The sequence below is a fragment of the Orbicella faveolata genome, unplaced genomic scaffold, assembly GCF_042242905.1.
Source record: "Orbicella faveolata isolate gen_17 unplaced genomic scaffold, um_ofav_v1 contig_13, whole genome shotgun sequence".
NCBI lineage: Eukaryota > Metazoa > Cnidaria > Anthozoa > Scleractinia > Merulinidae > Orbicella > Orbicella faveolata.
Window position 1 is genome coordinate 2,402,244 of NW_028301540.1, and position 7,757 is coordinate 2,410,000.

General features: G+C 40.6%; 1 pseudogene across 1 annotated transcript in view; it reads left to right on the top strand.

Annotated features, from left to right (window-relative positions):
• The first annotated feature begins 245 nt into the window (after positions 1 to 245).
• The window catches only part of LOC149114630 (polycystin-1-like protein 2), a 14,977-nt pseudogene continuing 7,465 nt past the window's right edge, over positions 246 to 7,757 (top strand). The window contains exons 1-3 of the transcript XR_016205825.1: positions 246 to 1,056; positions 1,468 to 1,704; positions 2,702 to 3,508. The product of XR_016205825.1 is annotated as a polycystin-1-like protein 2 (transcript). The remainder of the gene's footprint in view (positions 1,057 to 1,467; positions 1,705 to 2,701; positions 3,509 to 7,757) is intronic.

Here is a 7,757-nt window from a genome sequence, read left to right on the forward strand (position 1 = left end):
TGAAACGATTTTGTTATTAAAAACATACCAAAAAAGGTTGTTATGTAATCATTAACCATGTAGTTCTAAGATCTTCAAATCTTTGAAGAAATATCCTTTTCTTCTTTTTTCCAAAAAAATGTTGATGTCAGCATTTTTAATGAGATTCAAGGCTAATTATCTCGAAAAAATGCGTGGCTCCCCCATTTTTCTTTGCGGATTCCAACAGCCCTTTCAAAGATCTACCTTTTCCGCGTGGTCCTAACCTGGCGCAAAAACCTTTGTATTTAGTAGGCACCGTCCTTAATGCCGTGCAATTGATGACGGTTTTTTTTTTTTTTTTTGCAGATGCTATCAATCCCATTCAATCCCTACACCTGGGACAGTACTAGGCAAAGAGTCAACTCTGATGTCTTAGCTCTAGACTTAAAAGATGACACACGCAAGCTGATCAAAGTATCGAATCTCTCAAACAACGTCATCGTCGTTACACCATTAAAACCCCAGACGGTATCTCTTGAAAATCCGCAGTATTTCACCCAGAATGACAATCTACGTTTTCACGTGATTGATGTTGAATACGAAAATACCCTGATAATGCTGGAAATCACGCCTACTGAGGCAAATACAAATCTGTTTGTGTACTTGCGATATGGTCAGCGGCCAACCACCCAAGTGCATGACCTCAATGCCACTGTCTCGAAGAGCGAAAAGTGTGTTTGGTCACCGGGTGCGCGTGGCAGAAAGGATGGCAAAACTAAGTGTTCCCAGCTAACGAGCCCAATAGAAACTCTCGCCAAGCGACCAGGGAAGTACTTTCTTGGAGTGCAAGGCTATAACAGAAGTGGAACAAACTCTCACAAGAGGGAGAAAAGATCATGTTTCGAAAATAGACGACAAAAGCGTTCATGTGTCGAGGTCAAGGACCCCCCTCCCACTCCCCCTCAGGGCGAAAATGTAACTGTGGTGCCAGTATACGATTCTAAATCGGATCAAAACTATACCCTGAGGGTAGCCCTTGGGAGCTGTGTCTTCTGGTCAGAGGAGAGGGAAAAGTGGATAACAGAGGGCTGTCGGGTGAGTGGTGTAAATGTTCTTCAGTCAGGTCTCATTTGTTATTTTCAATTTTGCAATCTAGTGATCTTTAGAAGCCTCTGCTTCTGAAATTCTGATATGAAAAAGTAATCCGCGGCAATTGTCCCGGGCATTTAATAGTTTTCGTAATTTGACGCAGGCTGTAGCATTCTAGTGCTTGTTTACGGCAAATTTGCAACCCGTAATGAAGTGATTATTTCAAGACTGTGGTGAAATTCCTTTTATGATGAAATTTTTGACAGACTGGCAGAGATAAAAAATATTTTTTGATAGGAAGTTTTACAGGCAATGTTATCAAATTTTGCTATCCTACGTACTACAAATGACAATGTGGATAATTTTAAATGATTTAACTTAATTTTAAGGGGTTTTTTTCTGTTTATTTCTTACCAGGTTTTATCAGCAACATTGAACGGATTTATTAATTGTTCCTGTAATCATCCGACCTCATTTGGAGGAGCTCTTTTGATTAAACCGAATCCCATTGATTTTGACAAGGTCTCAGTGGAGTTCAAGGATCTCCAAGAAACTGGAAACGTTGCAGTTATTGTGACGATCTCTGTAGTTCTCCTGTGTTATATTGTCGTGCTGGTTATCGTCAGAAAAGCGGATAAAAAAGACGCTAGAATTGTAAGCATTGATGATGACAATTTATTTCAATAGCGTGCATAATTACAGTTAAGACTGCAGTCTCCCTTATGGCTCTATATACGAAACTAAGTTACAACATGACCAATTAGAGGAAGTTTAACCATTTCAAGGTATAAAAATTAATGTTGCGTTCAACTGTAAAATCCGCTGTTTTGAACATTTTACAAACTTGCCGGGTTGTACCCTGGAATCTAACAATTTCAGTTCAACAATTTTGGAATTCATGCAAATGTAGCTTGTAAAAAAAGTGTTGTAAATTTAAGCAACTGGGCTAGCAGAGGGCTTGAAGCTGCACCCTCGGGGAAACTTTTCGGTCTTTTATCCGATGGAGCTCAAACTTTGCAGTGATAGAACTTTTAATTTCAAACAATCGTATGAGGTTTTTTTATTATTATTACTTAAATATTTTTCGGCGGGAAAATGACGTCACAGAGCTCAAGGCAAATTTTAGTTTCCCTGTTAACCAATGTAATTGATTCGGAAAGAACTCATTAAGATAAAGTGAAATGCGAAAAACTCATTGAAAAAGACATGATGATAGATGCGAAAGCAGCCGTAACACTACTGGAAAAAAGACCTGAAAACAATTTCAGGCTTTGAACGGGATTCGAACCCACGACCTTTGCGTTACCGGTGCAATGCTCTCCCAATTGAGCTATCTAAGCCACATTAGAGCGGTCTTATGTTCAGTGGACGTAATATTCGGCTCAAGTATGTTAACTTCATAATATTGGATGTCCAACAGTAGCAATTAAATGTAGACATGATGATAGATACGAATACAGTCATAACACTACTGGAAAAATGACGATAAAAAATTCAGGCTTTGCTACTGTTGGACAGCTATTATTATGGAATTCACATACTTGAGCCGAGTATTACGTCCACTGAACATAAAGGGCCAACTCACACACGACCGCTTTTAGGCCTAGTATCTCACAGTACATTAATAAATGAAATCCACTTTGATTTCTAGACTGGTCTGCCAGTGCATCTACCGTCCACAGCAAGCAGCTCACACAGCTATCGGATAATCATTTCCACAGGCGTGTGGAGAAATTCAGGTACAACAGCTAAGGTTGCCATGGAGATATACGGTAGTGAAGGAAGCAGCGGAATTGTTCGGCTCAACTTAGACGAGCCTGGCGTGAACAATTTTCTCTTTACTCGTGGAAACACGGATGTGTTTGTTCTTAAATTTAGCCAGTCTCTTGGTACGCTTCAGGCATTGCGAATTGGTCATGACAACTCTGGTGAGAGCCCTTCCTGGTTTCTAGAAGAAATCGTTGTTATTGACGAACAGGTGAATCAGGCTTGGGCATTTACCAGCAGCCAGTGGCTTGCCCTGGAGCGAGAAGACGGTCGAATTGAGCGAATCATTGAACAGGCGCCAAATGAGGGCACTTTTAGACACGAGATGCTAAAACGTTGGTGGAAAGGTCTGACTGAAACCCATCTTTGGATTTCAGTTCTAGCGAAGCCGAGGAGAAGCCGCTTTACAAGAGTGCAGCGAGCGTCGTGCTGCCTGTCAATGCTGCTTACAGCCATGTTTGCTAACGCGATGTTTTATAAGTTGGAGGGCAAATCTGAGCAAGTCCTACAAGTAGGACCCCTGAAATTCTCGAGGGCCCAAATCATTATCACTTTTAAAAGTGTACTTATCGTTGCACCCATAAACATTGTGACAGTATTACTTTTTCAGAAAGGAGCAAGTGAGACTCTGTGTTGTCGTAAAGCGAAGTGGCTTACCTACCTGGCCTGGTTCTTTTTGTTTAGTTCTTGTGTTGTTTCTGCTTCGTTTACCATCTTCTACAGCTTGATTTGGGGAAAGAGCACCAGCGAGCAGTGGCTAGCGTCAGCACTTATATCACTGGGGTTGGATGTGACAATTACAGAACCTGCTAAAGTGTTATTCGTTGCGACATTCCTCGCAGCCATTCTCAAATGGAAAAAGAGTAGATCTGAAGGACGCCAAAGCCACGAAGCAGCTAAAAGTAGCCCCTCACAACAGCGACTGTGGAAAATGAAGCTATCTGAAGTGGAAGACATGAGGAAACAACAGCTAAAGAAAAAGAACTTGTTGCTTCTTTACTTCGAGCTTGTCGTTTACGTCCTGTTCATCTTCCTGGTGATGGTCTTGTGTTATGGCAACCGGAATAGTTACCAATATCACATGACAAAGTCCATCCGGGATGGGTTACCAAACTTTGAAAAGGTAAGTATTGTCAACAATGAAACAAGTCTGGGTTAACTCCAAAGTGAGTTATCATGTGGATTCGTTTGTTTTTTTGTTTTTTTGTTTTTTTTTATCTCTTCATAGTTAATAGAGGGGAATGGTTATGAAGTCCGGCAAACATCAAAGGAGCAAACAAAGATGCCAGGATTTATGTTGGAAGGTCCACGACCGTGCACAATCTTTTGTTTTGCGTTCATACACTATGTATGAGTTACCAAATCAAACTATTTCTATTGGTTAGTTCCTCAGTCAGTAGTAAACAACTATTTTGTTTATTGCACAGTCAAGGCCAAAACAGAGAGCAAAACCATACAACAAAGAACTTTTTCGAGTTTCATAACCATTCCCCCCTATTAACTATGATTTGTTGAGCTGTTCTGTTCAACATATCTACGAAATGAGCAGTACGAACAGTAGGCGTGGTGTTTAAAACCAAAGCGAAATGTTATTCAATTAATTCAACTGAGTCAGAGCGGTTTTTACTTGAGTGTCGAAAAGTAAATTGGTTTTGTCGTATCATGCTACACGATTGGCTTAAAAAACTCGCGCCATTTTGTCAAACATAACCAATCGTGACTTGCCCGCACACGTTTTCCCGCGCTTGGCGTCAGCTTCATGCATTTACTTCGATTATCGATTCGTTCGTTGGTCTGTGTCCTTTGTGACTGGCTTAAGTGATTACTTTGGTTTTGGTTTTACGATATTCATTTGGAAACCGCTCTATGTTGTCAGAGAGGTTTTCAATTGAGCGTTGAAAAGTAGCTGGCTCTTTGGAATAATGTGGAATTAATAGTGATACTTTTATTCTGGAATAAGGTCAGTCGAACGCACCCTGAGAATGAGTCCAACCTATTTTAGTGCTTGGAACGTGTCGTCACAAGACATGCGGAATGGAAGCGATTTCGACTCGGTCCATAACCTTGGGGAAAAAAGGGAACAAGGGAAATAGTACTGCAGTATGGAACTCGCGTTAGTTCAATAACATTCATATATTCACAGGTCCATTTTCTCTTTCCCTTTTCTCTATGATAGGTTCATGATAACGAGAAGCTCTGGAGCTGGTTAAATGAGGCTTTTATTCCAGGTGTGTTTGCGGGCCGATGGTACAATGGCCAACAAGAGAATCAAACAGTGTACATTGGAGACAAGCACTCAATCCTTGTTGGGATGGCTCGAGCACGGCAACTAAGAGTTAAACCGAGTAAGTTTTAGTCTCAAAGCTCAATGTTTCGCAATGGCAATAATCGCCACTTTAATTGTATCCGGAAGAAAGTGCATACAGAGGCTCAGATAATGGCTAATCCATGACGGTCTTTAAGGAGTTACGTCTCGGTTTGTGCATCTTGACAAGTTTTGCCTAAATATTTTAAGTGCGTCCTTTGTAATCCGTTTTAATCTTTTCCATCCTTTACCATCCTTGTTCCTTTATTGTTTAAGATTATCTCTTTGGTGTTTCTCAACTTTAATAAGCTACTATTATCCGGTTTCTTTCAATTTGAAGGTAATTTTGCATGTGGCCAAAATTACTTAAAATACCGTGATTGAGCTACTTCAGTCACTATTCTGTGAGCTGAAGACAGATAAACAATAGCCTCCATTTGGCGCGGAAATACCCTCGGATATTTGTCCTTGGACATTATCTGTTCTGAGAAGCGAACGGTTCTCCGAGAGTGTAGCTCGAGGAACACTGTTAGCTTTGAGGAATAGATAATGTCCACGGACAAATATCGGAGAATATTTTCGGGCCAAATGAAAGCTATTGTGTTTATTATCCTTCAAATATTTTTCGCAACACGCGTGGATTTGAAAATTAGGGAATATCACTCGGATATTCCCCAGTTTTTACTGGGACGAGTATTCAGTCGCGTGACGCGTTTAGACCAGTCGCGAGCGAGTGAAAATACTTGATGGATTATAAATATACCTTATTTAGATGCTTTGGTGGGTAGTATCGCTGTTCATTATATGGAGAAGAGTGTTTTACTGGGAACTAAACCACTCGTAGATTCCATACGCCACTTCATCCGGGACCCGAGTGGCGTATTTTCCGTATGTCACCTTTGTGAGTGTCGTATCGTTCAATGACGTCACGATTCCCGCCTTTTGCTTTTGTTGAATTGGTTTCAATATTTAGTCTCCATATAATAAAAAGAACATTACACGTTGGCTCGAAGATATGAATTTTATGTTCTCGTGGCAAGAACAATATCTCACTCGTTCGCTTCGCTCACTCGTGAGATATTGTTCTTGCCGTTCGAACATAAAATTCATATCTTCTCGCCACCGTGTAATATCCTCTATATATTTTTACGAGTTGTGCCGTATTTTGATTAGCCCGTAGGGCGAGTCAAAATACAAACAACGAGTAAAAATATAAAGCGATACTACACACCAAAACATCTAATAATAGAACTATTATTGAATTCGGTTTGTCGCGTTTACTATTGCTTTAACTAAAATTGTCCAAAAGCAAATAGTTATACCTGTTCCTTCAACATGTTGTTGGACCCTTGAAGTGTGAGAAAAGCAGTCTATGAGTTATATCTACTTGGAAATTTGTCAAAGTAGGTTAATTCTGAATATAGCATTAGCTAGTATGTTCTGATTAACCCCTTTGCAGTAGAACAGAGCCTTCTTTAAGGCATGAACAGCAATTTTCTAATAATAGGTTTGTAAACATTTCAGCATCCTGTAAAGTTGACTATATGACGAGAACATTTCCGGTGTGTTACGACGGATACGGACTAGAAAATGAAGATAGAACCCCCTATAGTAAACCAGCCTGGAAGCCCACCGACAACTCTTCGAGTCACGAGGAGCTACTTCGACTTTGCCCGAAGCCCTGGCGATACCAGAATCCGGGGGAGAGTGAAACTGTGCCCAAGTGGGGACAATTCTCATTTTACCCTGGGGGAGGATTCGTGGCTGACTTAGGATACGAGAACGCAACAGGTTTTAGCATTATTAAGAATTTAAAAACTAATGGCTGGCTGGACAGACAAACTAGAGCTGTTATTGTGGAATTCTCAGCCTTCAACCCGTCAGTAAATGTTTTAGCTATTGCAACGTATTTCTACGAAGTTGGGGCGTCAGGACACACGGCAACGTTCAAGAGAATTGATGTTCTCTCTTTGCCCTCCACTCAGACCGTCGCCAAACAGTTGTATATGATCTGTGTTCTTTTATTTATCATCTTCGTGCTGTGGTACCTTGGACGAGAGGGTTACAAGCTCTACAAACGGGGTTTCCGGTATTTTAAATCCTTCTGGAACTGGATGGAACTGTATCAAGTGTTCGTCTCCGTGCTAGCTATTATTATGTATGTGGTACAATCGGAAAAAGTGTCTTCGGCCATCAGAAAATTACAAGAAAACGTGTATGGTCATGTGAGTTTCCAAGAAGCTCTGGTTTGGCGCGAGGTAGATAATGTCGTTCTTGGTTTGTTGGTGTTTGTAATCTCTGTGAAACTTTTGCGCCTGATAAGATTCAATAAACACGTTGCTGTGTTTTCCATAACATTGAAGTACAGTTGGAGACATCTCGCATCTTTCAGTGTTATTTTCTTAATTCTTTTCATTGCCTTCTTGCACTTTGGTATTCTGACTTTTGGAGCGGGATTTGAGCGCTATTCATCCTTTCTAAAAGCTAGTTTTTTCCAAGTAGAGTTGACTCTGGGTCGAGTGAAAGCAAGGCCAGTCAATCAGTTAGAGCTCACCAACAAAATGTTCGGAAGAATTTTTGCAGCCATAATTTTGCTGAGTACTACCATTTTGGCGATGAACTTCTTCATCATCAT